Consider the following 22,332-nt stretch of genomic DNA (forward strand, 5'->3'; position numbering starts at 1 on the left):
TATCAGATCACTTTTTAGTTTTAGCTACAGTGAGAGTAAAAGGTAGATGGGATACAAGGAAAATGGAAGCAGCAAGTAAGAGAGCGGTGAAGATTTATAAACTAAAGGAGGAGGAAGTTAGAGTAAGATATAAAAAACATGGAGGACAGATGGGCTAGTGTGAGTATAAGCAATGGGGTAGAAGATGTATAGGGTAAGTTCACTATTTAGTGTTCAGCAGAAGTTTGTGGTTACAGGAAGGTGGGTGTGGGAGGGAAGAAAAGCGATTGGTGGAATGATGTAAAGAGAGTAATAAGAGAGAAAAAGTTAGCATATGACAGGTTTTTACAAAGTAGAAGTGATGCAAGGAGGGAGGAGTATATGGAGAGAAAGAGAGAGGTTAAGAGAGTGGTGAAGGAATGAAAATAGAGAGCAAATGAGACAATGGGTGAGATGTTGAGACAATGGGTGAGATGTTATCAACAAATTTTGTTGAAAATAAGAAAAAGTTTTGGAGTGAGATTAATAAATTGAGAAAGCCTAGGGAGCGAATGGATTTGATAGTTAAAAATAGGAGAGGAGAGTTATTAAATGGAGAGTTAGAGGTATCGGAAAGATTTAGAGAATATTTTGAGGAAGTGTTAAAGGTTGATGAAGCTAGGGAAAATGTGATTTCATATATAGGGCAAGGAAGATTAACAGAGAAGTGAGGAAGAACAAGTTGTTAGTGTGGCAGAAGTGTGTAGGCAGTGGGTAGAATGAAAGGGGGTAATGCATCTGGGATTGATGATATAAAGATAGAAATGTTAAAAGCAGGTAGGGATATAATTTTGGAGAAGTTAGTGCTTTTATTTTATCAATGTATGGAAGAGGGTAAGGTACCTAGGGATTGGCAGAGAGCATGCACAGTTCCTTTGTATAAAGGCAAAGGGGACAAAGGAGAGTGTAAAAATTATAGGGGAATAAGTCTGTTGATTTATAGGTAGTAGGTTGGTAGACAGCAACCGCCCAGGGAGGTACTACCGTCCTACCAAGTGAGTGTAAAACGAAAGCCTGTAATTGTTTTACATGATGGTAGGATTGCTGGTGTCCTTTTTTCTGTCTCATAAACATGCAAGATTTCAGGTACGTCTTGCTACTTCTACTTACACTTACGTCACACTACACATACATGTACAAGCATATACAGTGGACCCCCGCATAGCGATATTAATCTGTGCAAGAGAGCTCATTGTTATGCGAAATTATCGTTATGCAAATGAATTTTCCCCATAAGAAATAATGGAAATCAAATTAATCCATGCAAGACACCCCAAAGTATGAAAAAAAAACATTTTTACCACATGAAATATTAATTTTAATACACACAAACTGAAAAAGGCATGCACAATTACATGATCAGTGTAATAGTCACCAGCACGGCTTGCAATAGCTGTGTGAGGGTGATTTTCATCCATAAAGGTTTGCACTTTCAGCCACATTGCACAGATTTCCTTAATCTTTGTAGTAGGCAATTTCTTCAATTTCTCTCTCCCCTCCTTCAAACCAGTTTCCTCAGGTCTGGCCTCTTGCTGTTGAAGTTGATCTATCAGCTCATCAGTGGTTAGTTCTTCATTGTCCTCCTCCACCAACTCTTCCACATCATCCCCACTAACCTCCAACCCCAAGGACCTTCCCAATGCCATAATGGATTCCTCAACTGGCATAGGATTCTCAGGGTTAGCCTCAAACCCTTCAAAATCCCTTTTGTCTACACATTCTGGCCACAGTTTCTTCCAAGCAGAGTTCAAGGTCCTCTTAGTCACTCCCTCCCAAGCCTTACCTATAAGGTTTACACAATTGAGGATATTAAAGTGATCTCTCCAAAAGTCTCTTAGAGTCAGTTGAGTTTCTGAGGTCACTACAAAGCACCTTTCAAACAGAGCTTTTGTGTACAGTTTTTTGAAGTTTGCAATAACCTGCTGGTCCATGGGCTGCAGGAGAGGAGTGGTATTAGGAGGCAAAAACTTCACCTTAATGAATTTCGTGTCCCCATAAAGTCGCTCTGCCACGTCTGTAGGATGACCAGGGGCATTGTCTAACACCAGGAGGCACTTAAGTTCTAATTTCTTTTCAGTTAGGTAATCTTTCACATTGGGGGCAAATGCATGGTGTAACCAGTCATAGAAAAAGTCCCTAGTGACCCATGCCTTACTGTTTGCCCTCCACAGCACACACAAATTAGCCTTGAGGACATTCTTTTGCCTGAACGGTCTGGGAGTTTCAGAGTGATACACTAATAAGGCTTCACTTTGCATTCACCACCAGCATTGGAACACATCAACAGAGTAAGCCTGTCTTTCATAGGCTTATGTCCTGGGAGTGCCTTTTCCTCCTCAGTAATGTAGGTCCTGCTTGGCATTTTCTTCCAAAACAGGCCTGTTTCATCACAATTAAACACTTGTTCAGGTTTCAGTCCTTCACTGTCTATGTACTTCTTGAATTCCTGCACATATTTTTCAGCTGCTTTGTGGTCCGAACTGGCAGCCTCACCATGCCTTATCACACTATGTATGCCACTACGCTTCTTAACCCTTTGACTGTTTCAGGCCCCTCTCTGAAACTGTCATTCTATGTCGCCAAATATTAAAAAAAAAAAAAAAATATTTTTTCTTATGAAAATGTTAAGATTATTTTTCTGAGTGTTTTAGTCCAAAAAAAAAAATTTTTGCCATCGGTACTTACTGAGATATAGAGCCGTGAAGTTTGCAGAAAATGAGCTGCGTATGGCAACAGCGGCGACTGCCGCTCACCCGGTAAACTTTAGTTTACTTGTAATTGAAGGTTTTTTGTTTTTTTCACTATTTTATTTTTTCACATAACTTATGTGGCCTATGAGACCAAAGTAAGGTGCAATGTATATATATACACTCGTTGTATACAACACAATAAGCACACAAACATAATTATCAATATATTGTTTACAAAACTTGTTTACAAAAACAAACAAACAATCATCCTCCTCCTCCTCCTCCTCCTTCTCCTCCTCCTCCTTCTCCTCCTCCTCCTCCTTCTCCTCCTCCTTCTCCTCCTCCTCCTTCTCCTCCTCCTTCTCCTCCTCCTTCTTCTCCTCCTCCTTCTCCTTCTCCTTCTCCTCCTCCTCCTCCTCCTCCTCCTCCTCCTCCTCCTTCTCCTTCTCCTTCTCCTTCTCCTTCTCCTCCTCCTCCTCCTCCTTCTCCTCCTCCTTGTCTTGTGTGCGAGTGTGTGGCTTATAATTGTTTTGAGTCAGAAGTCGGCAGCTGTCAAAGTGACATATTGTCTCATTAGTCACTACCCCTACCGCCTGTCAAAACAATGGGGTCGGATGCTGCTTCCCCTCCTCCATTCTATCTAATTATCTTTCTCCCTCATTCTATATCTTTCAATCTGTCTCTCTTTCTATCTGTCTGCCTATCTCTGTCTCACAGGTACACATAAATACAAGTATACATAGTGTAAATTACCTAGGATAACCCAAGAAATCCAGACAAAGTGCTATACTCTGCTTGAAGATGTGAGTAAACGTGATGACACAGTCTTGTGGCTCTCTCTGAGACAGAGAGCTAGATGGACAGACAGGGAGCTTGACAGACAGACAAATAGACAGACAGACAAATGTTTGTGTACCAGCAAAAACAAAGGGAGGGCGATGGTCATGTAATATTACCCTCCTTTACGCTCATCAAAGTCAGCTCTTATCAGATGTTATCTCCCCTTATCTTGTCACTGTCATGGGGTGGACTTTTTTTTTTCTTGATTCAAGGGAACAATATTATTACATCTTCTTCTTCCTCCTCCTCCTCCTCCTCTTCTCCTCCTCCTCCTCCTCCTCTTCCTTCCCTCCTCCTCCTCCTCCTCCTCCTCCTCCTCCTCTTCCTCCCCTCCTCCCCCTCCTCCTCCTCCATTGCTTTTGGTCTCAAACTCCTCCAAATCATGAAATTGATCTTCACTGACACTTCCATCTGTGTTTGAGCATCACTTGGGAAGAGAAGAGTCCCAGATTTGCTGGGGAATCACATATTTCTTACCGCTAGACATGCTGAAAAAGGACAACTGAAATGGCATTCCCACAATGCACCACTGGCTCCCCGATTTTTTTTATATGGTGCACACTGACCATGGAGACCCATTCTCTCACATGTGGGCCTACCAGCTTTCTCCTGCTTGATTTGAAGCTGCTAGAATTTATGCGTATAAATACGTCAGAAACATTGGCTCGTAAGACGTATTTATACGTCGGAAACAGTCAAAGGGTTAAATCTCTCAAACCAACCTTTGCTGGCCTTAAATTCACTCACATCATCACTAGTTGCAGGCATTTTTTTAATTAAATCCTCATGCAATTTCCTAGCCTTTTCACTTATGATCACTTGAGAGATGCTATCTCCTGCTATCTGTTTTTCATTTATCCACACCAATAAGAGTCTCTCAACATCTTCCATCACTTGCGATCTCTGTTTCGAAAACACAGTTAAACCTTTGGCAAGAACAGCTTCCTTGATTGCCTTTTTGTTGCCCACAATAGTAGTGATAGTTGATTGGGGTTTACTATACAACCTGGCCAGCTCGGAGACATGCACTCCACTTTCATACTTATCAATGATCTCTTTCTTCATCTCTATAGTAATTCTCACCCTTATTCCTGTAGGGTTGGCACTAGAAGCTTTCTTGGGGCCCATGGTCACTTATTTTGCAGATAAAATCACCAGAAACACTGTAATAATACGAAATGTTCCGATTGTATGCTTGGATGTTACCACGGAGGTTGGCTGGTAAACAATGCCACCGGCGGAACATGTGAGGCTGGCTAAGGGCGCACATTAGACGCGTCTCAGACGAACAGCGTTGAGCGGGTTTTTTAGCGGTATGCGAGGCAAAATCTTAGCGATAAAATGTAGCGGTATGCGGATTTAACGTTATGTAAGGCCAACGGTATGCGGGGGTCCACTGTATATACACACCCCTCTGGGTTTTCTTCTATTCTTTCTAGTTCTTGTTCTTGTTTATTTCCTCTTACCTCCATGGGGAAGTGGAACAGAATTCTTCCTCCGTAAGCCATGCGCGTTGCAAGAGGCGATTAAAATGCTGGGAGCAAGGGGCTAGTAACCACTTCTCCTGTATATAATACTAAATTTAAAAGGAGAAACTTTCGTTTTTTCTTTTGGGCCACCCCACCTTGGTGGGATATGGCTGGTACGTTGAAAGAAGAAGAAGAAGTCTGTTGAGTATGCCTGGTAAAGTGCATGGTAGAGTTATTAAAGAATTAAGAGTAAGACAGAGAGCAGGATAGCAGATGAACAAGGAGGGTTTAGGAAGGGTAGAGGGTGTGTAGACCAAGTGTTTACTGTGAAACATATAGGTGAACAATATTTAGCTAAGGGTAAAGAGGTTCTTGTGTCATTTGTGGATTTAAAAAAGGCGTACGATAGGGTAGATAGGAGGGAATGTGGCAGATATTGCAAATGTATGGAATAGAAGGTAGGTTATTGAAAGCAGTGATGAGTCTTTACGAGGACAGTGAGGCTCAGGTCAGAGAATGTAAGTGAGAGGGAGATTATTTCCCAGTAAGAGCAGGCCTTAAACAAGGATGTGTGCTGTCACCATGGTTGTTCAATATATTCAATTCAATTCAAGTTCATTCTTTATAATGGTTACAATGTGGGGTTTACAGGCTTTGGATATTTTGTGGTTTACATGTTATAAAATACTAATTACAGAGGGGGCCACTAGGACACCTAGCATGGCTAGGCATTTCGAGCAGACTTAGATTATTTCTTAACATTAAATCCTTACAGATTATGGCATTAAGGCTAAGTGACTACATCATAATTTGTGAGTTTAGCAATGTGAATGCTTTTGTTTTGGCACAATACAAGGTGTCTATATTTGAGTATCATAGGCAAACTTATGACTAGTTAGGATTTATTATTTTAAGATTAAGATTAGTATTTCTGGGTTTATAGTCAGTGGGTGAGTGAGTGTAATTTTGAACCACCAGGTGGTTATCATGTAGTTAGTTGTCAGGGTGGATCAGGGAGATAAGATGTTTTCTAACTGTAGTTTTGAAAGTGATGAATGTGTCTGCAGTTCTAGAGTTTTCAGGTAGGGTGTTCCAGATTTTAGGTCCTTTGAAATACATTGAATTTTTGTAAAGGTTTAGTCGAACACGGGGAATGTCATAGAGATGTTTGTGTCTGGTGTTATGCCTGTGGATCCTGTCACAACTATCAAGAAAGCATTTTAGGTCAAGGTTAATATTGGAATTTAAGGTCCTGTAGATATAGATTGCACAGTAGTAAGTGTGGATGTTCTGAACAGGGAGTAAGTTAAGATCTATGAAGAGTCGGGGGGTGTGTTGCAAGGGATGGGATTTAGTGATTATTCTTACTGCGGCTTTTTGTTGGGTTATTATTGGCTTTAGGTGTGTTGCTGCAGTTGAACCCCAAGCACAGATAGCATAGGTGAGGTATGGATATATAAGTGAATGGTATAGTGTGAGAAGGGCAGTTTGCAGCACGTAGTATCGTATCTTGGAGAGGATCCCCACCGTTGTCGACATTTTTTTTGTTATGTGTTGGATATGGGTGCTGAAATTTAGGTTGTTGTCGAGGTATAGGCCAAGGAATTTGTCCTCATTATGTCTGGCAATTAGAGTGTTGTCGATCTTAACGTTAAGTTGCGCAACACCTGCTCTGCTACCAAACATAATATAGTAGGTTTTGCCAGTGTTAAGTATAAGTTTATTGGCTGCCATCCAAGTCGATATTTTGAGCAGCTCCTCGTTAACAATGGTGTTGAGGGTGGCAAGATTAGGGTGGGAGATGACATAAGTCGTGTTGTCAGCAAAGAGAATGGGTTTCAGGTGTTGGGATATGTTTGGAAGATCATTAATGCAAATGAGGAAGAGCAGGGGTCCAAGGACACTTCCCTGCGGAACTCCAGTATCAAGTGGCCGTATTGATGAGGCTGTCTCTTTAATGGTGACATACTGATACCTATTAGAAAGGTAAGATTTAAAATATGCAAGTGCATGGCCTCTTATACCATAGTGGTCAAGTTTGTGGAGTAAGATACTGTGGTCTACTGTGTCAAATGGTTTTCTTAGGTCAATAAAAATTCCTAGCAGATATTCCTTATTTTCCAATGCTGTGTAAAGCAGGTCTAGCATTTTTATAATTGCATCATTAGTGTTTTTATTTTTCCTGAATCCAAATTGGCAGGGGTCGAGTATGTTTTGTGACGTAATAAATGAATATAGTCTCCTGTGCACGAGTTTCTCAAAGATTTTGGATAGCAATGGTAAGTTTGATATTGGCCAATAGTTGTTTACGTCTGTAGGGTCACCACCTTTATATAGTGTCGGAAAAGTGCTAGTTTCTAGTGACTTGCTAAAAAGTAATGTAATAGCATGCGAAAGGACATGTTGGCAAGAAGTGTGGGGTTAAAAGATGAAGAATCTAACATAAAGTAGGAGTTGTCACAGTTGCTCTTTGCTGATGATACCGTGCTTTTGGGAGATTCTGAAGAGAAGTTGCAGAGGTTGGTTGATGAGTTTGGTAGGGTATGTAAAAGAAGGAAGCTAAAAGTGAATATAAGAAAGAGTAAGGTGATGAGGATAACAAAAAAATTAGGTAACGGAAGATTGGATATCAGATTGGAGGGAGAGAGTATGGAGAAGGTGAATGTGTACTGATGTTTGGGAGTGGACGTGTCAGCGGATGGGTCTATGAAAGATGAGGTGAATCATAGAACTGATGAGGGTAAAAAGGTGGGTGGTGCACTGAGGAGTCTGTGGAGACAAAGAACTTCATCCTTGAAAGTAAAGAGGGGAATGTATGAGAGTATAGTTATACCAACGCTCTTATATGGGTGCGAGGCATGGGTGGCTGAATGGCTGGGCAGGTGGATGGCTGAATGGCTGGGCAGAAAGGTGGCTGAATGGCTGGGCAGGTGGGTGGCTGACTGACTGGGCAGGTGGATGGCTGACTGGCTGGGCAGGTGAGTGGCTGAATTGCTGGATAGGTGGATGGCTGAATGGCTGGGCAGGTGGGTGGCAGAATGGCTGGGCAGGTGGGTGGCTGACTCCCTGGGCAGGTGAGTGGCTAAATGGCTGGGCAGGTGGGTGGCTGACTCCCTGGGCAGGTGAGTGGCTGAATAGCTGGGCAGGTGGGTGGCTGACTGACTGAGCAGTTGAGAGGCTGACTGGCTGGAGCACACATGCTTGCTCTCTCCCTCAGACAGAGCTGCTCAGAAAGTTGAGCATCAGGTAAGCAGACAGGAATTATACATATTACAGAATTGTCACATCTGCACAAGTGGAAAGATACAACTGTGGGTGAAACATCACATTCATTCTTATGCCTTATATCTAGAAGCACAGTATAGCACTTGGACTTTTCGTGTTATTTTAGGTAATTTATGCTATGTATGATAATTATACTTATGAGTACAGTGTGTAGAAGAGAGGGAGATTACTTCCCGGTAAAAGTAGGACTTAAACAGGGATGTGTAATGTCACCATGATTGTTTAATATATTTATAGATGGGGTTGTAAAAGAAGTAAATGCTAGGGTGTTGAGGAGACGGGTGGGATTAAATTATGGGGAATCAAACACCAAATGGGAGTTGACACAGTTACTTTTTGCTGATGATACTGTGCTTATGGGAGATTCTAGAGAAAAGTTGCAAAGGTTAGTGGACGAGTTTAGGTGTGTAAAGGTAGAAAGTTGAAAGTGAACATAGATAAGAGTAAGGTAATGAGGGTATCAAATGATTTAGATAAAGAAAAATTGGATATCACATTGGAGAGAGGAAGTATGAAAGAAGTGAATGTTTTCAGATATTTGGGAGTTGACATGTCAGCAGATGGGTTTATGAAGGATGACCATAGAATTGATGAAGGAAAACAGGTGAGTGGTGCGTTGAGGTACGTATATGTTTATCTGGAGTTTATCTGGAGAGAGTTCCGGGGGTCAACGCCCCCGCGGCCCGGTCTGTGACCAGGCCTCCTTAGGTCAGTGTCCCAGGATGCGACCCACACCAGTCGACTAACACCCAGGTACCCATTTTACTGATGGGGAACATAGACAACAGGTGGAAAGAAACACGTCCAATGTTTCTACTCTGGCTGGGAATCGAACCCAGGCCCTCACCGTGTGAAGCGAGAGCGTTAACCACCAGGCCACCAGAGCCAAAAAAACGTTATCCATGGAGGCAAAGGAGGGAATGTATGAAAGTATAGTGGTACCAACTCTCTTATATGGGTGTAAAGCTTAGGATGTAAATGCTGCAGCAAGCAGATGGTTGGAGGCAGTGGAGATGTCCTGTCTAAGGACAATGTGTGGTGTAAATATTATGCAGAAAATTCGGAGTGTGGAAATTAGAAGGTGTTGAGTTAATAAAAGTATTAGTCAGAGGGCTGAAGAGGGGGTTGCTGAGGTGGTTTGGTCATTTAGAGAGAATGGATCAAAGTAGAATGACATAGCATATAAATCTGTAGGGGAAGGAAGGCAGGGTAGGGGTCGTCCATGAAAAGGTGGGAGGGAGGGGGTAAAGGAGGTTTTGTGGGCGAGGGGCTTGGACTTCCAGCAAGTGTGCGTGAGCGTATTAGATAGGAGTGAATGGAGACCTGACAAGCTGTTGGAGTGTGAGCAGGGTAATATTTAATTAAGGGATTCAGAGAAACCGGTTATTTTTATACAGCCGGACTGAGTCCTGGAAATGGGAAGTACAATGCCTGCACTTTAACCCTTTGACTGTTTCAGGCCCCTCTCTGAAACTGTCATTCTATGTCGCTCAATTTTTGAAAAAAAAAAATTCTTTTTTCTTATGAAATGATAGAGAATCTTTTCCCGATGGTAATGACACCAAAAGTTCGAAATTTGGTCGAAAACTCATGGAATTATGCTCCCGCGAAGTTAGCGGTCTCGGCGACATATGTGTATCGGCGATTTTGCCGTCTTTGAGCCCTATTTTCAGCCAATTCCATTGTTCCAGTTGACCAAACTCAGAGCTATTTCTTTAGAACTCCATTTTATCTATCAGCTGAGTACAAGAAACCTCCCATTTACTAATTTGGACTACCCAATATGGTGGTCAGAAATTGGCAATTTGGCCAATTTCACGCAAACTAAAAAAGATGCCAATTTCAAAATAGGGTCCAGAATAAACAAGGTAGACATTCGTGGCACTAAAATAACATATGCTCTGTTCATTAGTCACATCTCTAGGCCCCTCTTATATTATTATTGCTTTCTATTTTGATTTTTTATTCATACAAAAAAATACAAAGTTTACTGTTATGCAGACTACTGCATTATTGTAAAAATGGTATAAATAATATCAGTGCACTAGTGAAAGAATATAAGACTCCCCAGTTGACGTGTATTGGACGTGTGGTGTGATTTATTTACTCCTGAACATTGGTAAAAATCGAACATTTCCGCTACTTTGAGCTCAGTTTCAAGGTCGTTTTCATCGTCAAAGTAATGAAAATCATCTCTATTTCTGTAATATGTTTTCCATTTTATCACCTAAGACCATGAAAACGCGAATACAACGATAAATACTATACGAAAATACACCTCAAAGTCGGCGCTTTATTCCAAAAAAACGATCAGTTTTTTTTTCTCATTACGCAATGTGTGCTGCAGGATTTTTTTTATGTGGTGCACACTGACCACACAGACCCATTCTCTCACATGTGGGCCTACCAGCTTTCTCCCGCTAGATTTGAAGCCGCTAGAATTATTGAGTATATATACGTCAGAAACATTGGCTCGTAAGACGTATTTATACGTCGAAAACAGTCAAAGGGTTAAAGGGGGTGTTTGGGATTGTTACAAAAAACGCGATTCTAAAAGCTTAGAGATCTCCAGTGAACACTAGAAAGGACTGCCCTTCTAGCATCCAGCCTGTTACTGGGTTTTCGTAACAAGTACTCAGTATCCTTGTCCAATTATCCATTAGAAATCAGTATTATTCAATAGTGCTTCAGGATTACAACTGGTAGGCTACTAACTAGAGAAATTAAAATTTAATAAATTTATTAAGTCTAGAGGTATATTATCAAATTAAATTAATCACAGCAATCAAAATAAAATCAATCTCTCGAGTTCAATATTATTGTGCTGAAAGCACATATCACATTTATAATTCTTAAGTACCGTCTGGTACATTAACATTTAATAAGATATTACAAATATGTACAAGTGTGTATGTGTGTAAGTGCTCTAAGTAGTTCGCTATGTCTCACGACTCGACTAGACTTAAACAAGTGACTGACAAAGTCCTCAAATAAAATAACTTCTTGACCGACTGGCAACCCGAACAGTCTGCTTGAACAATGAAAAGAATGCTAAGCCCAATAGCAATGCAATATGCGACTGCGACACAGAATCAGGAACAGGGAGATAATATAACGACACTAAGTAGGGACCATCAGCAGATCCTCCACAAAAGTTACAAAACTCCCATACTACTGAATCTAAGTTCAGCATAGGAAAAAGCCGACTGTGACAATACACAGAAACCAGTACAAAATTAGGTCAGAAGCTATAGCTAAGGACCTGAGATGCTCAGAGTGTCTATGTGACACACAACCTCAGTACAACGTCGAAAATCACTAAGTCTATACAATGTTCTGTGAACAGAGTTCTACAGAACTAACAAGAATAATGAGACAGACAATCTGTCCAACCACCAAGCGAGTCTAGAGCAGACTGAATACTTCACGAGAGGTGAGGACACCCCCCCCCTCGATCACGTGATAGCCCCGTGGACAGCACAGCTCAGAAGCCGGCAGTATAACGAGCGACAAGCGATAATTACAGTAGTTTGACAATCAAGACTTGAACTGAGCACATATTATGTACATCCTAACAACATAAGCTACGTCAAATAACAATGTAAGGCAATACATTTGCGATTTAGCTATTATCGCAAATATAAGCAATATAAAATTATATGAAAAGGTAATATACATTATATATATACATAATAATCATTGTAACCCATTCAGGGGTTGCAACACCCCCCCCCCAACATGACAGAGGGTCGCACTGGGAGTTGCATTAATGTCTTTCACATTATTACTGATTACTCATATCAATACAATTTAATATAAATATTAATCAAAGTCTCTCTTGTGCCAAGCACCTCTACAATTTCACAGCGTCCATCACTAGGATATGCCCCTAGTACTAGGGCAGTACACAGTATCGTATCTGCATACTCGTGGTTATATACATCAGTGTAGAGACAGGATAGCGCTGACAAGGAGGGCACGTTGAGGCTCGATCATAGTAGAGGAGACTGCATTCCACTCTTAAGTAGTGGTTGTGGAATGCGAGGCAGTATGAACATCTGAGTATGAAACAGCTGAAGGTGTGTAGTGAAGGGGGGGGGGTCTGCGGCAGGACAGTGTTGCGTCACGCAGTACATCACCCGCACCACACTACCCACTCAACACTCAGCTTGTCTCCTCCTCACACAACAATACTGTGAATACATAAATATAATAACTAGACATGAGTATATATAGTTAATATGGGCTGGAGGGATTAAGTTACTTTACTGAATTTGAGATAGCAAGTAACAAAAGGTATTTGGGCATAAAATTACGTTAATTTAATGTAACTGATAATTATTAAGGACGTGACAGAGCGTCAGCAATTACATTACAATGACCACTTATGTGTTTTATACTAATAGAATAAGGTTGGATTCTGAGGGCCCACCTCATGATCCTAGTATTTTTACTTTTCATAGTGTTTATGTAGGTGAGTGGATTGTGGTCTGAAAAAACGTTAATTTTAAATGGGGAAGTGCCCAAATACACGTCAAAATGTTCCAAGGACACCACAAGAGCTAGAGCATAATTTTTCTGGTGTCGTTTGAGCTTAGATGAATAGTAACATATAGGATGGAGAATATCAGTGGATGTTGACTGTTGGAGCAGCACAGCGCCCACTGCATAACCACTCGCATCTATATGTAAAAAGAAGGGAAGATTGAAATTAGGACTTTTCAACACAGGAGCAGAGGATAGCAAGCGCTTCAACCTTTTGAACGAGTCTGAACAATGTCTAGTCCAGATGAACTGAACTTTGCTACTAGAGCTCATAGTGAGAGGTGTAGGTGGAGGTGTGTGCGCTGGCTTGCCTGTCACTTGACACACGTGGCAACGTCGCACATGATCAGCTACTGTTTCCTTCATCTTTGGCCAAGTAAAAAGTTTTGCCAGTTTACCGAGTGTCTTCTTGACACCCAAAAGTCCTCCTATGGGACTATTGTGAGCAAAATCAATGGCTTGTTCACGAAATGTAACTGGTAACACTACGAAATGCTTGACTGTGGTGGAAACACTATCAGCTGACAACTTACATGTATTTTTCTCCATCAGTACACCGTTACTATAATAGTAACAATTATCGAGATCCTTTGCTTCACTCTCAGTAACTGCTATATCTCTCAGTTTTTCCAGTGACTGATCAACAAACTGATCCTTGATTAAATCATCATGAGTTAGAAATTTAACGTCAGTTGTATCCTGACTAGGTTGATGACCGGGGGGAGTTAGTGTTAATGACCCTGGGCGCAGAGCGTCACTAAACATATTCAAGCCCAAATCATTGTCATCAACTAACTCAACAGGAGACAAGGATGGTTGTTGAATCTTTGACATAGCTCTAGTAATTGCGCTGAGAGGAAATAAAATAGGTTTCTCTCTACAAGCTTCAATGGCATAATTATCATCAGTGTTATTATCAATCACAAGTGGTTCTTTACATATACCAGCATGAAGGATATCGTTCCCTATCAACAAGTCCACTGACCTGATAGGAAATACACCGCTGGATATACCCACTGAAATATAACCAGTATAATAGCTTGTTTGAATATAAACTTTGTGAAGAGGTACTTTTATAACAGCCCCACCATAGGCTTCTAACAATACATCTATCTTACAATAGGTATCATCAGTTATGGGCAGTACATCTTCTCTTAATAATGTGAGATAACTGCCAGTGTCTCTGAAAGAAATTATCTCAGTTAGATGTGATTCGTCAAATCCTACTTTATCTCTCGAAAAGTAAGGACTCATCGCTGAACGAATCTTTTCGTCAGATACACTTTCTGACGCTAGTCATCTATCCTGAGTAACATTATCTAAAACAGTAGGATAAGAGAAATTACTAGGATTTTGGTGCCTTTGTTGCTCGGAAGAGGATACGACTTGAGTGGGGGCGCCAGCCGCACGACTGTCTCTCGCATCTCTTTCTAATTTATAGCAATACTCTCTAACATGTCCTTTTCTGTTACAATAGGTACATTTAACTTTCTTCTTCTCGATATCAGATTTCTGTCTAGCCACAGAGACAGATTCAGGGTTGTGAGTTTTCCTGGTAAAGGTACGAGAAGTTACAGTAGCAGGTACATCAGGCCGGCAATGAGCAGCTGATTTAGGTTGCCAACTTCTAGGACAATCTTTAGTTACCTTGTTTTTCTGTTTTTTAGTACGTACAAGTTTGTGAGAAATCTCATAATTGTCTGCTAATGCTGCAGTTTCCAGAATATCCGAGGTAGTATGATCGATCAGATATTCTTGTATGTCAGCAGACATACAGTTGTTAAATTCTTCGTGTAGTAACAACTGAACAAGGCTGTCATAGTTGTTACACTTGGCAGACCTACACCACCTCTGAAATGCAACTTTTTTCTCACGAGCAAACTCTACACAAGTTTGATCTTGTCGTCGTTGTAATGTACGAAATGCTCTTTGATAACTTACAGGTAACAAGTTATACGTCTCTAGAATTGTTTGTTTGACAGCGTCATAATTAATGTACTTGGCAAATGGCAAAGCTGCAGTACAGGTTTGAGCTCTTCCCCTCAAAGCAGTATGCAACAGTGTTGCCCAGTGCTTACGTTGCCAGTTCATAGCACGTGCCTGGTTCTCAAACACATCAAAATATGTGTCTAAGTCACTTTCAAAAAACTTAGGAACCATGGATGCAGCTTTCTGCACATTAAATGTGTCCTGTGATCTATCAGTCTGTTGTCTTCACAGACGAACATTTTCTCTTTGGAAATCTTCTTCGTTCAATCTCCTCTGTGCCTCTATTTGTGCAGTCTGCAACATAATGAGGTGTTCAAACCTCTCAAACTGTTCCTGAGAGATAGGACCAGTAGGTAATGGAGGAGTAGGGAAATTAACATGTCTTTCTGGACTGTCCTTAGGTCGGACACCTCGTCCAGCCGTCTCTAGAGTGTCTAGATCTGGTCTAGGATAAATAGATACAGGTGTAGCATACACAGTACTAGCGTGAGGCTTAGTCATACCAGCTATACTCTGTACTAATGTGTCAGTGAAGGAAGGAGCGAGCGAGAACTGATCTACACTAGGCTCAGACACTAGGCTCACTTCTGCTCTAGTTGCTCTTTCATCTTCATCAAATAGAGTCATACTTCCTAATTGTGACACTAGACTTTCTGAATCTGAATCATAATCAGACATCTCTGTATGAGCAGGAAACAATATATCTTTAATTAATGCTCTGACAGTTTCAGCTGTGTAATTCCTGTTATACGTCACACCGAGATATTTGGCTACTTGCCAACACGTCTGAAGTTTTAATGTACTTAACTCAGAGAAAGTCAGAGTATCAATTAACTGTTTCACTTTGGCATACATCACAAAAATAATTGTACTACGAGAGAGTGATTATGGGAAACTATAATCCTAATAGGAATTTTAGTGTTGGATGTCTTAGAGCTAGAACTCATAAACAGTATTTCCATCTCCTTGGATCAAGAGACTCAGTCAAGTACATACATCCACCTGGTATGTTGTAGAAGACTAAACTCAAAGTCTTCAGATTAGGAAAATACTCAAAGTGTTTGATCATAGAGTTACTAGTATGTCAAACTGGACAATTTCTCCAACACCTTGGATCAAGAGCATCCCGGACAGGCCCTCATTTGTTACAAAAAACGCAATTCTAAAAGCTTAGAGATCTCCAGTGAACACTAGAAAGGACGGCCCTTCTAGCATCCAGCCTGTTACTGGGTTTTCGTAACAAGTAGTCAGTATCCTTGTCCAATTATCCATTAGAAATCAGTATTATTCAATAGTGCTTCAGGATTACAACTGGTAGGCTACTAACTAGAGAAATTAAAATTTAATAAATTTATTAAGTCTACAGGTATATTATCAAATTAAATTAATCACAGCAATCAAAATAAAATCAATCTCTCGAGTTCAATATTATTGTGCTGAAAGCACATATCACATTTATAATTCTTAAGTACCGTCTGGTACATTAACATTTAATAAGATATTACAAATATGTACAAGTGTGTATGTGTGTAAGTGCTCTAAGTAGTTCGCTATGTCTCACGACTCGACTAGACTTAAACAAGTGACTGACAGAGTCCTCAAATAAAATAACTTCTTGACCGACTGGCAACCCGAACAGTCTGCTTGAACAATGAAAAGAATGCTAAGCCCAATAGCAATGCAATATGCGACTGCGACACAGAATCAGGAACAGGGAGATAATATAACGACACTAAGTAGGGACCATCAGCAGATCCTCCACAAAAGTTACAAAACTCCCATACTACTGAATCTAAGTTCAGCATAGGAAAAAGCCGACTGTGACAATACACAGAAACCAGTACAAAATTAGGTCAGAAGCTATAGCTAAGGACCTGAGATGCTCAGAGTGTCTATGTGACACACAACCTCAGTACAACGTCGAAAATCACTAAGTCTATACAATGTTCTGTGAACAGAGTTCTACAGAACTAACAAGAATAATGAGACAAACAATCTGTCCAACCACCAAGCGAGTCTAGAGCAGACTGAATACTTCACGAGAGGTGAGGACACCCCCCCTCGATCACGTGATAGCCCCGTGGACAGCACAGCTCAGAAGCCAGCAGTATAATGAGCAACAAGCGATAATTACAGTAGTTTGACAATCAAGACTTGAACTGAGCACATATTATGTACATCCTAACAACATAAGCTACGTCAAATAACAATATAAGGCAATACATTTGCGATTTAGCTATTATCGCAAATATAAGCAATATAAAATTATATGAAAAGGTAATATACATTATATATATACATAATAATCATTGTAACCCATTCAGGGGTTGCAACAGGGATATTGGCATATATTATACGTAGAAGCATATATTATACGTACAGTGGTCCCTCAATAATCATCTGGCCTGATAGTCGTCCATTTCGGAAATCGTCACGTTATTTCGTCTAAACATTGGCTCGCAAATGGCCCATTAACTTGCTAATCGTCTTTCGTCCTGGATGCGTACACACAGCTCTGAGCCACCTCGGCCTCCCTTCCCAGCCAGTGTGCCATTGTTTACCAGTGAGGGACAGTCCCCTCACATGTTCATACGAAATATTTCATAATATTCAATTCATTTTATTGCTTGCAAGCGCTAAATAAGCTACCATGGCTCCAAAGAAAGCTCCTAGTGCCAAGCCTTTGGTAAAGAAGGTGAGAAATACGATTGAATTTAAGGAAAACATCATTGAACAATATGAAAGTGGCGTACGTGTGGGCGAACTGGCCAGGATGTATAACAAATCCTGTACAACCATATCTTCCATTATAGCCAAGAAAAAGGAAATCAAGGAAGCTGTTGTTGCAAAGGAGGTAAATATGCTGACAAAAATGAGATCACCAGTACTCAAAGGAGTTGAGAAGTTATTATTGGTGTGGATAAACGAGAAACAATTAGCAGGAGATAGGCTTATGACGTTGATTATTTGTGAAAAGGCTAGGCAGTTGCATGACGATTTGGTAAAGAAATTGCCTGCAACTAGTGGTGATGTGAGTGAATTTAAGGCCAGCAAAGGCTGGTTTGAGAGATTTAAGAAGCGTACTGGCATACATAGTGTGATAAGGCATGGTGAGGCTGCCAGTTTGGACCAAAAAGCGGCTGAAAAATCTGTGCAGGAATTCAAGGAGTACATAGAGGCTGAAGGACTGAAATCTGAACAAGTGTTCAATTGTGACGAAACAAGCCTCTTACGAAAGAAAATGCCAAAGAGGACCTACATTACTCAGGAAGAAAAGGCACTGCCAGGACACAAGCCTATGAAAGAGAGGCTGATGCTCATGTTCTGTGCTAATGCTAGTGGGGATTTCAAAGTGAAGCCATTACTAGTGTACCATTCTGAAAATCCCAGAGTGTTCAAGAAAAACAATGTTATGAAGAGTAAATTGTGTGTTTTGGAGATCTAATAATAAGGCATGGGTCACGAGAAATTTTCGTCGAGTGGTTCAATGAAGTGTTTGGCCCTAGTATGAAGAATTACCTTCTGGAAAAGAAATTGGATCTCAAGTGCTTCCTAGTAATGGACATTGCACCTGCTCATCCTCCAAACTTGGATGACCTAATTCTGAAGGAGTTTGGGTTCATCACAGTAAAGTTCTTGCCCCCGAATACCACTTCTCTCCTCCAGCCCATGGACCAGCAGGTCATTTCAAACTTTAAAAAACAATCGACACCAAAGCAATGTTTGAAAGGTGCTTTAATGTGACCTCAGACACTCACTTGACCCTAAGAGATTTTTGGAAAGAACACTTCAGTATTCTCCATTGCATAAGCCTTATAGGTAAGGCTTGGGAGGGAGTGACTACCAGGACTTTGAACTCTGCTTGGAGAAACTTGTGGCCAGATTGTGTCCACAAGAGGGATTTTGAAGGGTTTGAGGCGGCCCTTGATGTCAGTTGTGAACTCTATTGTGGCACTGGGGAGTTCCATGGGATTGGATGTGAGTTTGGAGGATATGGAAGAGTTGGTGGAGGACCACAATGAAGAGCTAACCACTGAGGAGCTTCAGCAGGAAGAGCAACAGATCGCAGCTCAGAATCTTGCTGCAGAGGAGGAGGAAGAGAGATGGAAGAAGGTGCCTTCTTCAGAAGTTAAAGAGATTTTTGAAATGTGGGGTAGGATGGAAAGATTTATGGAGAAACATCACCTAGAGAAGGATGTTGCAAGCCATATCAGCAACTTGTACAGTGACAGAGTCTTGGCCCATTTTAGGGAAGTTTAAAAGAGATGTCAGAAACAGAGCTCTCTGGACAGTTTTTTTGCAAGACAGGACTCCAGTGACTCTCAAGCTGGTCCTAGTGGCATTAAGAAACAGAGAAGAGAAGCAACCCCAGAAAAGGACTTGGTACCTGAGGTGTTGATGGAAGGGGATTTCCCTTCCAAACAGTAATTCAATCTCTCTCCTCCTCCAGTCTTCCATACACTAAGAAGAATCGCCAATAAAGGTAAGTGTTATGCTGTTAATGTTTCATTCATCATGTCCCATTGTATTGTTTATGTACTACATCTATATTTCATGTAAAATTTTTTTTTGTTTTAATACTTCTGGGTGTCAGGAACGGATTAATTGTATTTACATTATTTCTTATGTGGAAAATTTATTCGAAAATCGTCTATTTCGATAATAGTCCCACTTCCAGAAACGGATTAAGGACGATAATTGAGGGACCACTGTATATACTTCTAAACTGTTGTATTCTGAGCACCTCTGCAAAAACAGTGATTATGTATGAGTGAGGCAAAAGTGTTGAATGATGATGAAAGTATTTTCTTTTTGGGGATTTTCTTTCATTTTAGGTCACCCTGCCTGGGTGGGAGACTGGCGGCTTGTTAAAAAAAATTATTTCTTATGGGGAAAATGAATTCGGAAATCGTCGGATTTGGGTTTAGTCTCTCTCTTAGGAACTGATTAATTATGATAACCAGGGGTTCATTGTAACGGAATTTTTCTATTTTTGCCGACATTCCAAAGTACACAAATTATGTCACTCGTCCACTGTGTGTCCAGCTGGTTGGTCTAATATGCGTTCACAAGATTGCCACTCATCTAGATACCTGTCAATTACACAACCCAGGGCAGCATGGGTTTAGAGCAGGTCGCTCCTGTCTGTCCCAACTAATGGATCACTATGACAAGGTCCTAGATGCACTAGAAGACAAAAAGAATGCAAATGTAATATACACAGACTTTGCAAAAGCCTTCAACAAGTGTGACCATGGCATAATAGCGCACAAAATGCGTGCTAAAGGAATAACAGGAAAAGTTGGTAGATTGATCTATCATTTCCTGACAAATAGAACACAAAGAGTAGTAATCAACAGAGTAAAGTCTGAGGCGGCTACGGAGAAAAGCTCTGTTCAGCAAGGCACAATAATCGCTCCCATCTTGTTCCCCATCCTCATATCTGATACAGACAGGGATGTAAGCCACAGCACCATGTCTTCCTTTGCAGATGACACCCAAATCTGCATGACAGTGTCATCCATTGCAGACACTGCAAGGCTCCAGGCAGACATCAACCAAATCTCTCAATGGGCTGCAGAAAACAATATGAAGTTCAACGATGAGAAATTTCAATTATTCCAATATGGAAACATGAGGACATTAAAACTTCATCTGAGTATAAAACAAATTCCAACCATACAATAGTGCGAAAAACTAACGTCAAAGACCTGGGAGTGATCATGTCGGAGGATCTCACCTTCATGGACCATAACATTGTATCAATCGCATCTGCTAGAAAAATGACAGGATGGACAATGAGAACCTTCAAAACTAGGGATGCCAAGCCCATGATGACACTCTTCAGGTCGCTTGTTCTATCTAGGCTGGAATATTGCTGCATACTAACATCACCTTTCAAGGCAGGTGATATTTCTGACCTAGAAAATGTACGGAGAACCTTCACAGCATGCATAACTGAGATAAAACACCTCGATTACTGGGAGCGCTTGAAGTTCCTGAAATGCAGGTGGAAGAGATACATGATTATATACACCTGGAAAATCCTAGAGGGACTAGTACCGAACTTGCACATGAAAATCACTCCCTACGAAAGCAAACAACTCAGCAGCCGATGCAACATCCTCCCAATGAAAAGCAGAGGTGTCACTAGCATATTAAGAGACAACACAATAAGTGTCAGGGGCTCAAGACTGTTCAACTGCCTCCCAGCATACATAAGGGGGATTACCAATAGACCCCTGGCTGTCTTCAATCAGGCACTGGACAAGCACCTAAAGTCGGTATCTGACCAGCCGGGCTGTGGTTCGTACGTTGGATTGCGTGTAGCCAGCAGTAACAGCCTGGTTGATCAGGCCCTGATCCACCATGAGGCTTAGTCACAGACCGGGCCGTGGGGGCGTTGACCCCCGGAACTCTCTCCAGGTAAACTCCAGGTAGGTAAACAAATGCATTGACACTATTTATACAATTATTACAATAATGCAGCAGTCTGCATACAGTAAATCTTATATTAACCCTTAACTGTCCAAACATGATCTACTTTCTTACCTCTAGTTCTCCAAAAATAGATCAACGTTTTATATGACCTGCCTCCATATTTGCAACGATTGGCCTGAGATGCCTGGTCAGTATAGAATGGGTCTTAACACTTGGTGTGCACAGTATTAAAAAAATCTGGGACCACTTAGTAACTTGTGGGAGCACCAGTTCAAGTAAGTGCCAGCAAGAGCCAAGAGCATGGCAAACACCAGGGATTCACTGATGTCATGTCACATTAACACTCCCCTTTTAAGAGGAAAGTGATGTTGACTCCAAGTTTAGTGACTCTGAGATGGATGTGGCCACAAGTTGTCAAGGAAATATAAAAAACCTAGATAATAACCCATGCACAACATCTGTGCAACATCCTTTCAATTTTGGTACCACTGGTAGTATCATCCTGCCAGAATGTCCTATAACCGAATCCCTAAGTAAAGAGAAACAATTCTGGAACATGTAATACGTGTTTGGCAGTCGAGTGGCTGGCAGACTGGGTGGCTGGCTGACTAGGTGGCTGGCAGGCCAGGTGGCTGGCTGGCTGGGTGGGTGGCTGGTTAGATATCTGATTGACTTTGGCTGTCTCTATCTCCGTCTGTATTTATCTCTGCCTGTCTGCATCTCTGTCTCTGTCTCACAGATACAGATAAATAGTTATTATACATAGTGTAAATTACCTAGGATAACGAAAAAATCCATACAACGTGCTATACTGTGCTTGTAGATATAAGGCATAATGAGCATGACTGGCAAGTAATAAGCATTTTCACTTGTTCATAAATCAGACGTGACGACTCTGCATCTCTGCATTGTGTGTAATACCTGTTGGCTCTCAGACAGAAAAAGAGACATACAGACAGAGAGACGAGCAGAGACAGGAAGACAGGCACACAGGCAGACAGAAAAGCAGAGACAAAGAGACAGAGCTAGACAGATAGACTGACAAATAGACAGGC

The 22,332-nt window shown here is 41.1% G+C and overlaps 1 protein-coding gene across 11 annotated transcripts in view; it reads right to left on the reverse strand.

Annotated features, from left to right (window-relative positions):
- LOC128699014 (transcription factor A, mitochondrial) overlaps positions 1–22,332 on the reverse strand; it is a 168,295-nt gene that overhangs the window by 87,879 nt on the left and 58,084 nt on the right. For 5 of the 11 annotated variants that reach the window (XR_011393530.1, XR_011393532.1, XR_011393529.1 and 2 more), the window contains exon 4: positions 7,855–8,240. The exons of the other annotated variants lie outside the window; for them this stretch is intronic. The gene's annotated coding sequence lies outside the window, so the exon portion shown is untranslated. The remainder of the gene's footprint in view (positions 1–7,854; positions 8,241–22,332) is intronic. 11 annotated transcript variants of the gene reach the window in all.

The sequence above is a fragment of the Cherax quadricarinatus genome, chromosome 55, assembly GCF_038502225.1.
Source record: "Cherax quadricarinatus isolate ZL_2023a chromosome 55, ASM3850222v1, whole genome shotgun sequence".
Lineage (NCBI taxonomy): Eukaryota > Metazoa > Arthropoda > Malacostraca > Decapoda > Parastacidae > Cherax > Cherax quadricarinatus.